Raw genomic sequence first — 19,117 nt, 5'->3', positions numbered from 1 at the left:
GGTGAAATATGCTTGACTTTTTAGGAGTTTTAATTTCTTTCTTACGTGTGTTTCACTTTCCCCTGAATATGGAACAGGGTAGTAATGTATGCTGGCCAGAGGGCCAGAGTGAGTGTAGAAAAGGTTTAAAAGCTCTAAGTATAGAACAACTCCATTTTGGTTAAAAAGTAATCAAAATATGTATCTTGGATGACTGGAAATGCAAAGGGATGGCTGTAACCCTTACTAACGTTAGTTTTACCTGGAGGGAAAAAATTATGGATGATATTTCATTTTCCTTTTGTTATTTAAGAATTCTTTATTTTATAAGAGCAGTTGGAGATAAACGGAAAGTTTTTCAAATGATGCTTCATAGAACTGCCATGAATTCTACTCCTACTTAAGCTTGCTATCCATATCTTATGTTGATATGGTACATTTGATACAATTAACAAACCAGCGTTGATTGATTATTATTAACTGAAGTTGGCACTTTTTTCAGATTTCCTCAATTTTTTGCTAATATCCTTCTTTTCTGATTCAGAACCTAACCCAGGACACACCACTGTAGATAGTCATCATGTCTTCTTAAGCTCTGCGTCAGTCTGCCGATTTCTTAGACATTCCTTCTTGTGAATGATCTTGATGGTTCTGAAGTATAACTGTTCAAGTATTTTGAGGAATATCCTTCTCCTGGGGTTTGCCTCTGGGGTTTCTTATAATTAAGACTGAGAGCCAGGCGTGGTGCTGCATTTCTCTAATACCGGTACTTGAGAGACTGAGACAGGAAGATCACAAGTTCAAGTCTAGTCTCAGCAAATTAAGTGAGAATTTGTTTCAAATAAATAAATAAAAGGTACTAGAGTGCTCCATTAAAAAAAATAAACAATGAAAAGTAATTCAGAGGTAGAGGTAGAATGCCCCTGGATTCAATCCCTAATAACACACACACACACACACACACATGCACGCACGCACGCACGCACACGCGCATACACACACTGGGGTTACATGGGGTTGGAGGAGGAAGTCAGCACAGAGGTAAAGTGTCTCTGTAGTCACGTGGTCTCCAGGTACCTGACTGAATTACCACTCTGTTGATGTGGTCGACCTTGGTCTCCTGGCTGAGGTCATCATCCTAATGTCAGATTTCTCTACTGTAAAGTCCCTCTCCCCAGTCTTCTCCATTGAATATTTTGATTTTCTTTTTATTGTATCATATCATCTGAAATATTAAAAATATATTTTTGTAAAAAAAAAAAAAGAAGAAGGCAACATCTCATAAGACATCCTTCTTTTCTTTATATTTTGTCTCCGCGTGGTTCCCAGTGCTGTGTTGCATCCCTGCTCCACAGCCTGTTCTGGGAACTTGTCTGGCCATGGGCTTCAGTTTCGGCTGAGTGTCTCTGACCTCGGCCTGTGCTGCCCGCCTCAAAGAGTGTGTAGCGTCCAGAGTAGCTTCTGATGGTGCCGCGCGAGCAGGCCCATAAATCAGCCGGGGAGGTTCTGCCCTCCCTGTAAAAGTGAAGGGGACTTTCAGTCCCACGTTTTCCTTACTGCTATAAACAGGGCGTAAATCTCACTGAAAGAAGTCCTTATCTAGCCACCTGCAAAGACCCCGGCAATTTGGAGGACAGTCTGCCTCAAGTCTACATCCATTCAAAACACCCAGCACCCAGCCCAGGGCCAGGCACATCGGGTTCAACTGTTAGTGGGATGAGTGAGTCCATTGTAGGACACTCTTGCCCCGTGGCTTTTTAAGTGTACATTGGAATTATATAGCTGCCACTTCAGAAGCAGTTTCTTGGCCACCTGCAGTAGACATGCTGTCCTAAAATTCACTATCCTTAATGAATATGTATTTTTTTCCAAAAGAAACGATTCTCCAGAGTGAGTCGAAGAGCAGGTGGCTAATTGTTCTGCTTCAGAGAGCCTGGTGCCGCAGGCAGGTTCAGAGAGGGTGTCGTGGGGGCTGGGCACCCTGGAGAAGACAGCCTGCAGATGCAGCGTCATTTATTTAATACTGGGAGGAAGGGAAGGAGAATCTTCAATCATACCTTGTCACAGCTTTGTCTTCCTGGCCCAGCTGACATTCCTCTGTGAAATGGAGCATTCGTAGCAAATTACCCAGCTCTGAGAGGTTTCTGTTCTCTAAAGTAAAGTTTCTCGACCTCGACACCGCTGTGCTTAACAGCATTCCTGAGCCCCACCCCTAGGTGGGAGTCGCATGTCTCCCCCAAGTTGTGAGAATCAGAAATGTCTCCGGATACTGCTGAATGTTCCTTGAGGGACAAAAATCACCCTTGGTTGAGAATGCACCGTCCTAAGAGGTGCGTGTCTTTCTAGGTCCTGTATAATGATAGGTCCCGGTTTCTCTTTCGTATGCTTTATTTTCTGCTTAAGGATGGGAAGGTCCTACACTTCCTGCCTGTGTAGGGCAGATGTCCTGCTAACCATTACCTACAAAGGATACAAGAAGAAACACCATCATGCTCCTGAGTTATTGCTTACTGTATAACAAAGCACCCCAAACTCAGAAAGGTAAAGCCGGTATCATTCATGGGGCACAGCTGGGATGACTTGACCCTGTTTCTGACTGTCTGGGCCCTCACTAGGAATATACAAAGGCTGGATGTGCACGGATACCTGGACTCTGGAATTACTCCAAGCTGTCCTGGTTCACAGGTCAGGCAGTTGGCGCTGTCTGTCATACAGAGCTACACGGTGGCTACGATGAGAAATTGTAGTCATGGCCTCCCCCTGTGGTCCAGGGTATCCTCACAGCATGGTGGCCTTGGGGTACTCAGACACTTACCTACATCTCAAGCCTCCAAAGGCAAGCATCAGGAGAACCCCTTGGAGACCACATATTCCTCTGATGATCAGGCCTTCAAACTCACGAGGGGGTTGCTTTTCCGTGGTCACAAGCTCACCCAGATGAGAGGACAGTCACTGTCACCTTGTACCAAGAGTACATGGAGTAAGACGTGTGGTGTCATCTGCCTCAGTTCCCTCCCCAAATTAATCTTCCCATAGGGCCGTTCCTCCCACCTCTCCCCATGGTTCCTGGTGCTTTCGGGCTCTTTGACCAGCTTCTGCAGGTCCTCTCTGGCACCTTGAGAGATAACCAGAAAAACTGCCCCTGAGCTCTGCTACAGGAAGATGGCACTGGCGTTTTGCTTACTGTACTTCCCCTGGATATCCTCAGGTGGCTCTGTTGACCTTTTAAATCCCAAATCTAAAGGCTCCATTTCACCCTTAAAAAGCCCATTTTGAGGCTAAAACACAGCAGCAATGACTAGGAGGTTAGCTCAACAAAGGTTCACGCTGCTGGTGTACTTGAAGTAAAATCGCACATAAATCTTTACATATTTGTTTGTTTGTTTGTTTGTTTGTTTGCTTGTTTATTCTGTACTATGGATTGAACTCAGGAACATTCTACCTCCATGCTACAAGCCCAGCCCTTTTTTATTATTCATTTGGAAACAGGGTCTCACTAAATTGCTGAGGCTGGCCACAAACCTGCCACCCTCCTGTCTCAGCCTCCCAAGTCCTGGAATCACAGGTGTGGATCACCGTGTCCAGCTAAATCATTACTTGTAAAAAAAAAAAAAATTGTCTTGCAGGATTTTCCAATATAGTGCACACACTGGCCACTCAAAAGTTTACTGAATAAATGTATCTGATCCAGTAACGGGGAATTTTATTGTACCTAATATTATCTATGGTAAAGGCTTTGAAATTTTTCTTGAGCCTTAAAGTTTTAGATAAAATAGAGTGAGAGTATGGATTTTGGCTCATTTCTCATATTCATCCATGTTATGGCTATATTGAGTTCATACGTCTCTTCTACTAGACCTTAAAGCACTACATGGCATACAAAGAGGACTGTTTTACTAGAACAGTAGAGACTATTTTACTCGAAATTGCAAGATTTTCTAGGCTGTGGCTGTAGCTAAAATTTTGCCTCTAACAGTTCCACAATCTAGTGGCTTTTGCTGATGACATCTTGGCCTGGTCATTTAACTGTCCTTTCTGAATACCCGCTATGACCTCAAAACCATGCTCAGCAACAGACTTGGGTGACCATCGAAAAAAAGGCAGCCTCTGCCCTGCATCTTGGGGCCACTTCTTGTCCCCTTTGGTTCTTGGCTGTGTTTGTTGCCGTGATCGTTAGTTTTATTCTTCTCCAACCTCCTCTCTCCCATCTTTTGCTGTGCCTAGAGTGTCAGTCTACAGTATTTTCAGCAATGCTGCATAACAAACCCCTCCAGAGATTATTGGCATATACCAATAAGCACTTATTTACTGTTCACATCTGTTCTCTTTTGGAATTTGGTTGCTTGGGCCAGGCTCAGCTGATATTGAGTCTGTGTCTGCTGTACATGTACTTTGTTATTGTTGGTTCTAAAACATTTCAGGACATCGAGTCCTGGCCACAGGGAGAGGATCGAGCCTGACTTTACAAACACATACAAAGCCTTGCTTGCATCATGTCCACTAATATACAGATGGTCCAACCGAGTTGTCCATCCAGTCCTAAGTCAAGATGTACGCTGGGAGATTCCATCCCAGGGCAGAGAGAGCGCCAGGAATACTTCTAAACATTAATCTTTTACACCTGATACTTTTTCTACAAGTGGCACGCTCTTTTTGGCCTCTGGGCTTTTGCCATGCAGTCCCCTATACCTGAAATACCTTCCCTTGTGGGACCAACTAGCCCTCTCCCTGAATAATTCCCTCTCTTCTTTGGATATCCCAGCCAGCAGCTACAGCCTCTGGACTATCTCCCCTGAAAACGCCATTCAGTCCCATTCCTCAACTTTGGTCACACAACAGTGCACACATACAGACCCCATTATGCCACACAAAGTGAATTTATCTATCTTTCCCTTCCCCATCATTCTACGAGTGTTGAACCATATTTTATTCACCATTATTTCTGCAGCCTGCTGCACACAGCTTGGAGGATTTGAAAAGCAAATACATGCTGTATTCGCAATGGGGCATCAGGCCCTCTCTACACTGACAGCTCTGGGGAAATATGGAAAGAAACGGGGCTTTGGCATTTCCAAGCAGGCAGCCTGTTTGGAATGAACCCTGATGCTGTCTGGGCACATCTGACTGCATCCAACCATCGCCGTCTGTTCTAAGGGCACTTCAGGACTGGGAAATGTGTGGGACCATGTGGCTTAGGTTCTGTTCTGGATGGTATCATAGCCTCTTTTGCCTTTATTTGTCTTTTATTCTCTTGATTTTGTCTTACATAAGGAGTAGGTCTGCTTGGCTGCCAGGCTGCTCCCCAGGAGTCATGGGGTGGGGGGGCTCGAGACAAATAGGCACTGGGTGGGTGCAGGCTGCTTTATGCTGGATTTGCCATTGATGTTCCTGTGTGGCTTTTGTGGGGAGGGGGTATGCCGGGACTCAGAAGCAGCAGCAGGCGGGGCATGTGTTCCAACACGGGAGCATGTGTGGCTGCCATTGAGCTCCGTTTGGATTTTTCCAGAAGCGAGAGGGAGGGCGGAGGGGACAGACTCACCGGCTGCTCCCAACTTACCCCAGACTGCAGTTTCTTCAGAATGGGGCTGGAAATGGGAGTGTATATATTTGCCGGGTGGTATTTTAAAGGCACAGCTGCTCCTCATTTCAAGGAATCCAGAGCCTCGAATCACCAAGGATGATCATTCTAAAGGCGACTCAATTATCTATGTTTGCTGGTTCAATATGTTACTCTTAGATATAATAGCCCATCATCTCGGCTTACTGACACCATGCATGGCTTCCCAGGCTGGGTCTGCATCCAGAGGAATGAGCGGAGAGATTCAGAAATCTCTTCCAAATCAATACCCAGAATATGAGAGATGGGGGGGGTGGCAGAGCCCCAAATCCTGCTATCACTTCTCGTGCCATCCCTCACTCCTCCAAGCGTGCAAACATTCGGATGATTCTCATCATTTCAGAGGTGTTTATTCCGTGCCAGTTGAATTGGCTGGAAAATTCCTAAGATAGCATACCATTCATTCAAATTCAGAATTCTCTATTAGCCAAATCGACACGGTCACTCCACGTACAGTGACACAAACAAATCCATTGGGTATTTTTTTTTAAATCGGGGAAGGGCACAGGGTGCTAGAATAAGAAGGTGAGAGGAAGGGACAGTGTGTTGGACGCCCCATCTTGGGTTCCCCCTTTTAAATATTCTTTTTTCCTCCCACCCCAAGTTCACATACCTGTTCAATGATCTGACTTACCATGTTTCCAATTTTGACCATTCGTATCTGCCAAAAAGTGTTCCTAGCACAACATATGATTGGAACAGAGGAGATCAAAACATGTGATTGACTTCAGAGAATAAAATGGTAATTAATTTTAGGGACAAGAGTCAGATATGAAGAAACTGTGAACAGAGCTATTAGGAATCTTTTTTCTTTAATCCGAAATTGGGGCTGAACCTTCCTTTGAGTCTCTTTGTAGAGCCACCTTCCTGCTCTCCCCAGTGACTGGTAGATGATAACTTTATCTCCCAGCATCTCACAGTGCCCCCCTACAAAAGTAACATATTAATATTCTTGAAGATGGCTTTGAGTATTATGGGTAATGGACAGAGAGTGAAGTGTATGCAGAGATTGGTAGATGCCTCTGGAATGATAGTTAATCTGAGTATTACTGGGATCTTGTACCTGCCTATCCACTTAACCTGCCTAAGCTGATAGCAAAAATTTCCCCCAAACTAACGCCTTAGCCCATCGTTTTTTCTTTTCTTTTCTTTTTTTTTTCCTAATAAGCTGATAGTAAACAATAAAAGAGTATCTTTTCTAACCTTTATGTTTCACAACTTTTCTCTCCTGGGAGGGATTCCACAGCATGAGTCAAGTTTTATTTTCTTAAAAGGGGCCCAGATTCTCTCTCCTCCAGAGAATCATGCACATTTTGAACCAAACTATTTTGGGCTGGTTTTCTCATAGAGCACCACTGACTGAAACACTGAGTAAGATCTCCTCCTAAACCACCACCAATAAACAAACAAAAAAATGCATTTTTTTGTCTTGAACTTTTTCACATTAAAAAAGAGAGATTATTAAACAAGGTCATCCCTAGTGACTCAGAGTCTAAGAGAGATGCAGCGTCTAAGCAGGTTTTGCTGAGTGCTAAAACTTGAGCACTCTGGCTGTGTGTAATGACTATTTAAAAGGCGATGTTCCAAAGTGCACCACACTGGTGAGCTTCTGTTATTTCCCCTGAAGCCTAAATTGAGGGAGGAAGAGGGAATTACCTACCATGTATATATGAACTGCCCATGGTTCTGTAGTTTTGGGGGAAAACAAACATCTGACTCTTTGTTAAAACACACACTACAGCATCCCTACTTGCTAAACATGGCTGGGGCTCTGAATGTATAAGCCCTCAGTGGTTCATTTCCCCTCCAAAGGCAACAGAGAATAAGCCTTTGGAGCAAACATGCTTTCATCATGTCCAGGTAATGCATTCTTTCACTTTGCTCTCGGGAATTGTTAATGGGTCAATTGTGTGTTCTTGTTTTCACATGAATTTTCATCAAATTCCTACAGGTCTACTGTATATCTATTCACATAACCTACCCTGATTTGCTTTATCAGAGGGAAAACAAGCACAGAAATGGAAGGCTTGAAGACTTTGTATGTGGAACCTGTTTATTGTTTGTCATCAAGAAAAGAAAATAGATTCTAATCCAAGAGAGGAATCCGGTCACCTAATTATGGGAACCTAGAAAAATAATAAAAAGGTTTTCTTATAGGAAATTATGAACCTCAGATTCTGAGGTTTAACATGGGCTCCATAAGAACAGTGCTCCTATGAATTAGCCTTGACTGTCGTTGCATAGAAAGGAAAGCTGGTGTTGTGTCTTGACTCTGTCTCCTAGGCTTGCAAAGCACAAACAGTTGTGGTCATGGTACAGAGCTTTCACTCATGAAATGGCAGAGTTAACAAAATGCAGGTGTGGCTTTTTTGACTTTAAACTGTTGGATCAAAACCAAATAGTTATTAGTTCCTTGAGGTTGGAGGAAGGAGCTGAACTCTGTAGTTTTATTTCTTTGTGTAAAGAACCCCTGAATCAAGCTTTTAAACTTTTAAAGCATCTCTTTCTGGTTCAAACGGATCTCTCTTGCTCTAAGTTGGAGTCAATCAGCAATGAATCTCTTCAATTGCTTTGCATTCTTTTTCTCGGTCTTTGTATGCAGACCAGGGCCCTCCGTGGCTCCCCCTGCATCAGCACCAGACTGCTCTCCACAAAGGAAGCCTTCAGTCCCAGGCATCTCAGCATGCTTTTCACTGATTTTCTTTACTCTGGTAATGGATTTGAAAATCTTCTGGGGACCGAGTGGCTTCCTTCTGTTAAAGCAGGACACAGTAGCAGGTGGGAGACATAATTTCCTATAAGAAGACCTTTTTATTATGCTCCACATATATAACAGCTTAATCTACCTAATGTGTGATGCCAGCCGGGCTGCTTTTATAGCTGTACTGAAGGGAATTCCTTCAAGATGGTTCCATGTATTGCAAACACGTGGCCATGTACACTCGTACAGGTGTATTTCCTGCATCCCAGCCAGCCTCCCCCCTCCTTTCCCAACGTTCTCACTCTTGTGCAAACCCTGTGATTTTGTCAAGACTAGCTTCATTCGTTACTGTGGCTGACTGTGTTTTCCTCATTTTGGACCATGAATGTGCACTCTACTTTGTCATTGAGTCACAGTCCAATTACTTTTAGAATGCACAGGTGGAGTTTAGGGGATTTAAAAAAGAAAGCCTATGTTCCATTTGTGAAATGGAAATCCTTTCTCAAAAAGAACAATCCATTTACCTATTCAAGAAACATTGGCTGGTTACTTTCTCTCTATCCCAAAGGTTTCCTTCAGGAGATGATAGATGGCGTTTCAATAGGAGTGCATTCTGTGGCCGAGGTAGCACAGGGGATGTGAGGGCTGGTGATAGCCAGACTTGAGAGCTATGAATCTACAAAGCCTTGCTGTGGTCACTGAGACATTGGTCGCCCAGGTGTTTGAATCTTAATGAGATCTAAGAGGACCAGAACCGATGTAACCAATACCTATTTACCCTTTCTTCATTAATTTTCTACCTTGGCTCCAGGGGCAGGTTTCCTTCTCCAACAAGGCTCTGAAAATTCCTGTGGCTGGGGAGGGTGAGCATCTCGTTTTCTTTAACGTTGTGTTGAAGACTGACTTCTGAACAGAGGGCTGTACCCAGCATCATGGCATCCCTCCCCAAGACCTTCTCTGACTCTCCCGCTATTGCCTTGTTGACATCTCCTATAGAGATCACTTGAATGACAGGTTTTGAAACTTTATCTGAAGTCCAGAAAGTAGAGTCAGGCAGGTGTGAGGTGTAGGATGAGGGCTAATGAACCTCTTTTTACTATACAACACATCCTGCAATCCCCAGGGACAACGTGCTAGTAGAGGGTGACAGCAAGTGTAGCCCTGCCTCTCGCCTGTGGTGTTAGGTTCCGGTGGGGGTGGGCAGGAAGAGAATAACTTCAAGAATCTGAAAAGAGCCCATGGCAGAAAACTAAGTCCTTCTTTAATGATGCAGAGAACACTACCTGCCAGAAATCCACACTAATCTCAGAAGATAATAACAGCTGGAGGATTTTCATCCATGCACAAGGAACTTGCAAATGGAGCTAGGTATTATGCAGAAACTAAAAAGCCAGCTACAGACTTCTGTCTCCAACACGAAGCTTTGCCATGGTCACTGGGGCTTTCAAGAGTCTGGAGAGTTAGAGAGTTGGTGCTGGAGATAGAGAAAGGTGGTTGTAAAGGGATCAAAAGTCTAATTCAGTGTTTCACCAAGTCCTGGACCCCTCAACACCAGTCTTGCCTTATTCTCTCTGCATGCACCTGAGCTCTTTCGCCTCAAAGACCCTGGAGTAGGTTTAATCCTTGTGTGCTCAGCATCTCTTGATTCGCTCACAGACTGAGAATTAGTGCCAGGGAAAGGGTACCCAGGATGCTCAGATACAGAGAAGGAGGCAGGTACCAAGGTTGAGAAGGAAGATGTCCTTCGGGAAGACTTTCCAGAAAGGGGGCACCCAGCTGAGTAGTGAGGTGTGCTTGGAGTGGAGGAGCTTGTCAAAAAAATTCTCAAAGCGCATGCACACGCACGTGCACACGTGTGTGTGTGTGTGTGTGTGTGTGTGTGTGTGTGTGTGTCCCAGGTTATAACTTTTTTAATGAGGGAGCCAGTAAGATGACAGAATCAGTTAAAAAAAAAAGGGGGGAGGGAGATTTTATATAGTCTGTGAAATGAATGCTGAGAAGAAATAGCCAACTTAGCTAGCTAGCTGCCTAAACTTGCAGGGCAATAAAACTACAACTTTAAGATTCCTTTCTACCAGCATTTCTCTTTGTCAGAGATGCTATAAATTCACCATTAACCTTAACAGAATACAAAATAGCTGGGCTCTTATCCATAGTAAATAGTAAATCAAACACACACAAGTCTCCCTAGAACAGGGGTAGGCAACCTATTTCAGTTGAGGCCCATATAGTATATATATTAAACTCTGTGGGTCATATGGTATGTATTGTAACTATTTAATTCAGCCATTATAGCACAAACATAGCCTAGACAATATTAAAATGAGTAGGCGTGGCTGTGTTTAAATAAAACTTTATAGAAACAGATGATTGGCTAGATTTGACCTTCAGACTATGGAGTTCTGACCGCTGCCCTGCATAGCCTTAAGAGGTCATATAATAATCTTTTTAGTCTCTTTCCAAGTTTTGATAAGCTTTTCTTAATAGAATTAAAGCAAAATAAAGGACAAATACAAAGGCATTGAAGCATGAATTCACACATTGTATTTAGGGAGTTATAAGCAAGTACAAAATCTTGGAGTGCAAATAAGAGTTGATTACCCACATGGAAAGGGACAAACCTGGTAGGTTAGAGAGGAAATACACTGTCTTGTTTACCTGTAGTGGTAAGTATACCTGAGAAATATACTCAGGCAAGAGAGACCTCGTTCTAACCCCAGTGAGTAAGCTAAAAGACTTGAGTTAATCTTACTAAGACTTAGTTTTCTTGCTTCAAAAATAAAGACAATAACTGGACCTACAAGAAGAATACTCTTGCCTCCCAAGTACTATGATTGCAGGCATGTAGTACCACGCCTGTCTTAGTATTCTTTATCTACTGAAGAGGTCCCCGGGCTGCAGATGAATCCATAGCTGATGCCCCGCAGAGCCATGGGGGCAGTCTTGTTTCTCCCTTTTCTCTTGCTTAAGGTCCTTGGTTCTTAAGACTCTGTCCTGACCAACTCCATCTTTTGCTAAACTCAGAAGTGCATAGCTTGTTGGAATTCCCATTAAGCTTCCCCTCACCCCTACTCTGGTAGCAGCATATAAACAAGAGTTCTGGGGACAATTACCTTGTAAACAAGGACACAGCCAGCCAGTATACTTAGAGAAAGCTGCTTGGGTTAGCAGCCACATTTGCATTTCGACAATGAATGTGCTAATTAACAAAGATTCCTACCTCTTCATTAAAGCCTCTAAGATTCTCTAAGAAGTCTAGCAGTCCCCTTCATTTATGCCCATGTCAGCACTGCCCCTGCCTACCCAGAGCCTCTCTCTAAAATGATACCTGATATTGGGAATTTTTTTTCTTCTCATTGGGACTAACTGTCTCCTTCAGAGCAGGGAAATTTATTTTTCTACTCAACTTCCTGGCATCTTCATCCAGACTCCATATTTTTAGGATGTAATCTCTGCCTTATTCAGGTTGCCAATAATATCTGCCCCAGTTAGCAGCAATAAAGCTTACTCCGATGTCCACAATGAAATATTAATAAATGAAGATAATGTTTACTCTGGGCCATTTATATATTTCTTTCTCATTTCTAAATAGTAGTACCCAGAGAGTAATGATACCAATGCTGCCTGGTGCTATCTGTCTCTTCCTGGAATCAACCAAGGATACTGCTTTGTCATCATGGGCAGGAGGCAGCCCCCAGATGCAAGGTCACACCAGACTGCAGAGAGGCTGGACTTAAGGCAGGTCTGAGGGCTGAGCCTAGTGGAAAATGTTCAACCTGGGAAATCAGACTCCTGTTCATGCATAGCATACTTTTCAATTCTCAGGGATATGCTGACTTATTTTGCAATGGCTCTTTGTGTTTGGAAAGCAACTAGGTACGTAATCTTGGTGTTCAGAAATGGGGAAGAGTAGAAGAGATGAGGCTAAATTGAATTATAGAAGACCCACCAAACAGCGCCCTGTCTCCATGTCACCACATGACTCACAGTTGTGAGAATCAGGGTAGGGCTTTGGGCCGGCCAAGGACACTGGACTTTTATCTGGAAATGGGCTTCCCAATTGTGTACCTCTTAGTTTTCAAAGATGCTCTAGTTTTTGTATGTGTGGTTAAATATACTTTGTATTCTTATTTTTTTAATTTTGGTAAAATGAACTTATGGTAGGTAATCAAATGAAACTGATAAATCATTTGTGGTAGGCAGAACAATACCATCCCACCACATCCTTATTCCCAGAACCTGTGACTATATTCAACTTTTTTATTGTTATTACTACCACATAATATTTATACATATTTGTGAGGTACAACTTAGTGTCTTGATTCATGTATGCATTGGTTAGTGACCGACTCAGGGTCATTAGCATATTCATCAACTAACACTTTTATTATTTCTTTATGGTGAGTGGTAAAGAAACTCTACATTCATTGCTAGTTGGCGGGACCTTCCTGCCCATCACTTTCCCATCCCCTGTGACAACCATGTATACTTGATTTCTGGGTCGCTCCACTTGTAATCACACCATATGGGCATTAGATACATCTTAGAGATACAGATGGCACTGTTGATGAAAGGGTCTCTGCCCATCCTACAGTCCTCCCTGACTCTCCTCCTCTGATGTCTGCCAAGACACCTCCAGGGCCTACTTCCAAAACACACAGTTCCCTTTCCCCCATAGGTGGGAGCTACCAGCTTGTTTGGGTTTCATACCAAAGCAGTAAAACCGGGAGGATTCCTGGCCCATGGTTAGTGGGAATCTGCACATACAAAGTCAGCTCTTGAAGCTCCTTCCTGCATAAGAGAACTTAAAAAAAAAAAAAAGCTGTTTTACTTCTCCATGTTGCTATCATTTATTCTTGGCTGCCAGGTCCACCTGGCCACCAGGTCCAGCACTTCTGAAGCTCTTTGGCAGTCACTTTCTTTGCTACCCTGTGCTGTGCTCCAAGAGGTGTGTGAATAAGGACAAGACCTGGTACCCCACCTGGGGCGATCTGGAGTTAGTTGGTTGGAGCAGAAGCCACAGTTACCTCTCACTGTGATCAGAAGAGCAGATACGTTTCTGTATAAGTTCAGGCTGCTTCATGGAAAGGGGACATTGCTCTTGCCAAATGATGCATGGATATGAGAAATAAATTTCTCAGAATGGCACTTTTGTTGAAGAAAGGCATTATAATAAAGGCAGATGAGCCAGTTATCCCTCTCAGTATAGGCTTGCAGATGGGAGACAGACCCATCTGCATTCCGGGTGTGGTGACCTGCTGGAAGAGGTCACCACACCTGGAATGTTCCCCTGTGCTCCCACCCAAGCAGAACCACTCTCCAGAGGTCTAGTTGTAAATGGAAAGCTAGAAAAATCCTCTTTGGATCATGATGTGTTGATGTTTCAGGAACCATGAGTTCAGCCTCCCAGGGATCTAGGTGAGCCTGCTGCTCACAATTGGGACACGCCTTAGTATCCTAAACACTCAGGCATATCATCTCAGTGCCCATCAGACCCTGGCCAAAGCTCTGAAGGGCCTAAGTGTCAGCAAGATCCTGGATAAGCACACAGAGCCCCTGAGTCTCCTGAGTCTAAGCCTTGTGATCGGAGTAGGCTGCACGGAAGACCCCATGCACACAAGCACTCTCCCCGCCATCAAGTAGAGAATTCCAGGTTCTTACACTCCAAGCCTGGCCAGGGGTGAAACAACTTCATCTGTGGTTCTTACAAACAAGATGAAAATTCACAGGTACCACATGCAGTGGGGTGAGGCCTCGCTGTCAGGCTGCTGTACCTGTGAGACTCTTGCCTCCTGGCCAGTGATCATGGAGTGTCTGCTGCTTGTATCTCCCACAACTCTGCTCAGATGTCTTCTCCTCCAGGAAGCCTGCACTGCCTTGGGCTGGTCTGGGTGTCCTGGGAATGCGCCAACTCAACACCGGGACTTTCATTATTACTGTCACTTTAAAACGTACCTCATAGACCCAAAATAGCCTCTTCTGCCATGGAGAAAGGAGAGAGAGGGCCACTGAGCCCTGACAGGGATGCTGTGTTCAGAGGCAAGAGCGGAACAGAGACACTACCATCTGCTTCATTCTAGATTCCTTAGAATGAGGTACAGGCACAGTAATATTTGGTATTCAGAGTGTGTCATGCAGAGCACAAAGGAATGTAGTTTGGGGTGGGAGGAGAGGCATCTGAACACTATTTTCAGCATAGCCAAGGGTCACCAGGGTGTACTAGGAGCTCAGACTTCTCCATCTGGATTGTTAAATCCAGTGCTAAGTCTATCAGCCTCAACATCTTAATACTTAGGGGAAATGATAAATTTGGGGATTACATGGCAGAAATAAATGCAGACTCTTTTATGGATCCTGACAGCCCATTAGCAAACAGTAAAGGGTTAAGTGTGAGGGGCCCTGACAAGCATGATTCTCCCTGTTGCAGCGGGAGCCAGGCTGATGCTGAGGGAGGCTGCTTATGCCACAGCGGGGTTAAGCTGTCTGTGATCTCCTGTCAGAGCTGACTGTTGGCTGTGTGCCTGCTGGACAGGCAAGGCCTCCCCACTCTCTGTGTGTCAGAGGGGTTCCTCTGTCTGGAAGTCTGTGAAGCCTGCCTTTCCTGTCTACCAGAGTGTCAGGGAGACCTGGCCCATCCCCTCTATCTCTCCTTGGAAAGCTTTCTGCGATGGGATCAGCAGCCTGTCTGGGTCTGCTGGTCTACCAGGAGGTTAAATGGCTGGTGACCTTGGAAGAAACTCTGAACTGTCCTTTATGGGAAATTTTTTTATCTGGAATTTTTTTTTTCATGAGTCAAATGCCTGGAATACCTAACTTCCCATAATATTAGTATTTAAAGATTGTTCCCTTAATGAATATGAAAGTACTTAGAAAAACATAAGACATTATCAAAGGCAAGGTATTAGAAATGCCTCTCAGCCATGGAAATGTAATTTGAGACCATGACCCTTTCTTGGGTGATCTCTTGAATATTTGAATCTCTGCACAGAGCTGGAAGGGACCCAAGAGATTATTTGAGATTAATATTATTCTAATTTTCAACCCTGGCAGCTCATTACCATCACCTGGGAGCTTTTAAAGAAGTCAATCCTCTACCACCCCCCACCTCATCACTCCAACCACCAGACTCATACAGTTTGATCCTGTTGGTCTTGGGTGGGATAATAGCATAGATCTCTTTTTAATGTACCAAGTTAAGTGCATGTAGAAAGAAAAAGTCTGATTTGCTTCAGCCTTTTGTAGACTATGATGCAGTGGATTTCAGAGAATGGCAAGGTTTCCTGTATGGTGTAACCCAAGCAGTGTGGGATAAGAGGGCAGGGGCCACAGCCACATCATTCTCCCAGGAGGGGCCAGTGTCCAGATTCTCTTCTGACTTCCAGAAATCTGTGCAAGAGGATAGATCTTGCCATGCTCGGTGTTATCTGTGAGTCTGCAATCACGCCGGGACCCACGAGCAGCCTGTGCCCTGTGAGTCACTGCCAGAAGCAGAAGGTGATAGTTGATTGCTTGGCATTTGTAGAAACATGAGGGCTTGGGTCCTGGTTCCCCCTCTAGAGCTTCCAGCAGAGGGCTAAGTCTCCCACCTCCGCATCCCCTGCTAGAGGAAATAAAAGCAGAAATAAATAATGTTGGGTGGGTGAGTGGCTGAACAAAAACATTTGAAGTGCTTAAGTACAAGGCTTCCATTTAAGCCATGTATGTCATATAATGAGATCGTTTCTATGCTTAGCTGGCTCTTCCTCTCTAAATTTTAATTGAGTCAGCGTACAAATAATTTTGATAGTTAGCCAGGACTGCGATGATGCTAAACATTAGGTGTACTCACATTGAGAACGGAAAAGGAAAAGGGGAATGGGGTTTTTGATTCTCTGCCTAACTCGCAATAAACTGTCTATGCTGTTAATTGTTCTTAATAACTTAATGGTATAATTACTCCTGTGTAGGTTGCCCAGAGGTGTAAAATCACAGAAGGATCTCAAATCTATTGAACTAAATTTAAAAAGAAGGCCGGCTCCACTTCTGGTCATTTGGGTGGGCTTGGTCGCCCCCTAACATTCACTAGCCTTACCTATTAAAGGGAAAAATAACATATACCTTGCTGAGTTATGACAGCAGAGACATAGTACATCTTTCTGATCAGAATTTGTCACTTGGCCCGAGTGGCAGTGGAGGCTTGGAACAATAAGCACCTACTCACTGTCTACACCCAGTTGAAGCTCAGTGTACTTGCCTCTCCTCAAACCATTTCCTCCACTCCCACTCCAGAAACACACTTAAAATGTAGGAATAAGTACTAGCAAAATCCAGTTATTTGCATGCGGGTGTCTCTCTCCTCCTGTGACCCTTCATTTTTCCTCCCCTTCATTCTTTCTTTCACTCATTCACAACAGATAGTCCGCAGGCCTTTGTGTCTGCTGTAAGCATGAGGAAAGTCTGTTTGTGTGTGTGACATTCTGCCAGGGAGGGCCAGGTGGACGTGGGGTAACACACAGACACAAGTGAGAGAGTGACTGCATGAATAGAAAATCCATACAGCAATAAACTGATGTGATTGTTAGTGCCTAGGGAAAAGGAGAGGCATTTGAGATGGGAGTGGCCACGAAAGACCCCTCGAGGAGTCATCAATAGAATAGAAACTCAAAGGAGCACAGTCCCCCACACTTAGAAGTGTAGATGTGGTATCAAAGTCACAAGAGAAAGGTGTGTCGCCTGGAATAAGTAGAGTGAGTAGTTCAGGAAATCCTCTCCCTAGCACAGGACAATACAACTAGAAATATATATATATATATATATATATATATATATATATATATATATATATATGTTTCAGGACTCTGGGAACTAGCCAAAAGTAAGTGGCAGGCTTGGGGCATTTTATGAACAATTTTATAAAAATAAATTAAGTGGTTTTGATGAAAAGGAAGACAGAAATAATTAAAATTGACTCGAAAAGAAATAGACTAGCTGGATAGACTTTAGTAACGCAAATTAATTGAATTAGTAATTAGAAATTTTCCCACAAAGAAAATCCTGGCCCAGATGACTTCACCAAGATATTCTATTTCATATTTAAAGAAGAAATGACAGTCCTTCACAAACTTTTCCAGATAATAGAGGAGGAAGAAACTCTTCTCAATTCCTTTTGTGAGGTGTTACCCTGATACTGAAGTCAAACACATACATCACAATAAAGCCAGAGAACATGAACATGAATGCAAAATTTATCCAAAGACGCTTTTGAATTCAATGTCATCTCATTTTTTGATTCTTGGTACTATTTCCTGAGTTACAGAGTTCCACAAGTTCCACTCAGAAAATCATTGACTGTGTCTGTAGGTTGTCATGCCCCCTCTGTGTTTTCTTCTAGCAGATGCAAAAGTTTCCAGTCATGGAATGAAAGAGTTAATGTTGTTATAATGACGATTCTCCACATATTCATCTACAGATTCAGGGTAATACCTATCCAAATCCCAGCAGGCTTTTGTGAAAAAATTGGCAAGCTGATTTTGGAAAGGCAGGGCTCAAGAATAACCAAAAATCATTTGTTTTGAAAAGGAAGAAAGACTTAAACTTTGTGATTTCAATAATTTGCTATAATCAGAATCAACACTACTAATCAAATCAAAAGATAAGAATATAGATAAATAAAAGAGGATAAAAAGCCTACAAATAAAGGCTTACATTTGTGATTATTTTTCAACACACATGCCAAGTTAATTCAATGAGTCAAGAGTAGTCTTTCAACAAATGATATGAAGATAATTGTGTATTTATAAGCATCATTATAAATGATAAATATAGAACCTTTACATCACAAGATACATAAACTAACTTAAAGTAGTTTGTTAAATTATTTAAAAACTTTATAAAATTTTTACATTAAAACATAAGAGAAAATCTTCATGACCTTGGGTTAAGCAAGGAATTCCTAGATATGACAAAAAATCTTAGATATGATTCATAAAAATTGATATAGTGGATGTCATCAAAATTAAAAACTTTTGCCCTTCAGGAAATACCATTAAGCTTATGAAAAGACAAACCACAGACCTTCAGGTTATCTGAAAATCTTATCCTTACAACTCAGTAGTAAGAGGATAAACCACCCAATTTTTTAAAGCCAAAGGTGTAATAGACATTCATCTAAAGAAGTGCACTGTCCAATAAGTGCATTTAATAGTACTCTACATCCTGAGTCATTAGAGAAATGCAAATTAAAACTACAGTAAGCTACTACTACAGGCTCTCAAGAATAAGTAAAGTATAGGAAAAGGTTTTGGGCTTCAAACATCTCCCATCCCCACTAGAGCCTTGATAAGATCCCTGGAGGTCTGAGTGGTGATGCCCCCCTGTCTCTACCATGAGTGCCTCAGCATGGAGACCTGGGGTTTAATGGGTTCTCCCTTAGGCCTCCAAAGGGCTCCATCTCCATCCTCTGCTAAGAACAGGAGCTTGAGAGAAATCAAGTTACCATGGAAACCACATGAGGGTCCTAGAATCTTGCCTTTCTTGTTGTATGGTAGTAGGTGAGTTCTCCTGTGACTAATGACTACCTCAAAACTTGTATGTATGAGGCCACTTCTTGTTAGAAGATTGGTTAAGACGCAGCAGTGAGGACCACAGGTGCTTGTGTCTAGGAAGCCAGGAGTGGGTGATAAGGGTAGAGCAGGGAGTTTGCACCTTACAGTACCAACTGGGAAAGGGAATCCACCCTCAGGGGAGAGGGATACAGGAAAGGGGGCAGGATAAAGGCATCTTTGATGGGTCCTCAATTCGCATTTCATACCATCCACTTACCTTTGAAGAAATGTGTGTTG

At 43.2% G+C, this 19,117-nt stretch overlaps 1 protein-coding gene across 2 annotated transcripts in view; it reads left to right on the top strand.

Annotated features, from left to right (window-relative positions):
* CLSTN2 (calsyntenin 2) overlaps window positions 1-19,117 on the top strand; it is a gene marked incomplete at both ends in the record, with an annotated part of 643,893 nt that overhangs the window by 424,502 nt on the left and 200,274 nt on the right. The window lies entirely within an intron of this gene.

Source organism: Muscardinus avellanarius (assembly GCF_963383645.1).
Source record: "Muscardinus avellanarius genome assembly, chromosome: 5".
NCBI lineage: Eukaryota > Metazoa > Chordata > Mammalia > Rodentia > Gliridae > Muscardinus > Muscardinus avellanarius.
This window is presented reverse-complemented; position numbering and strand designations above follow the sequence as displayed.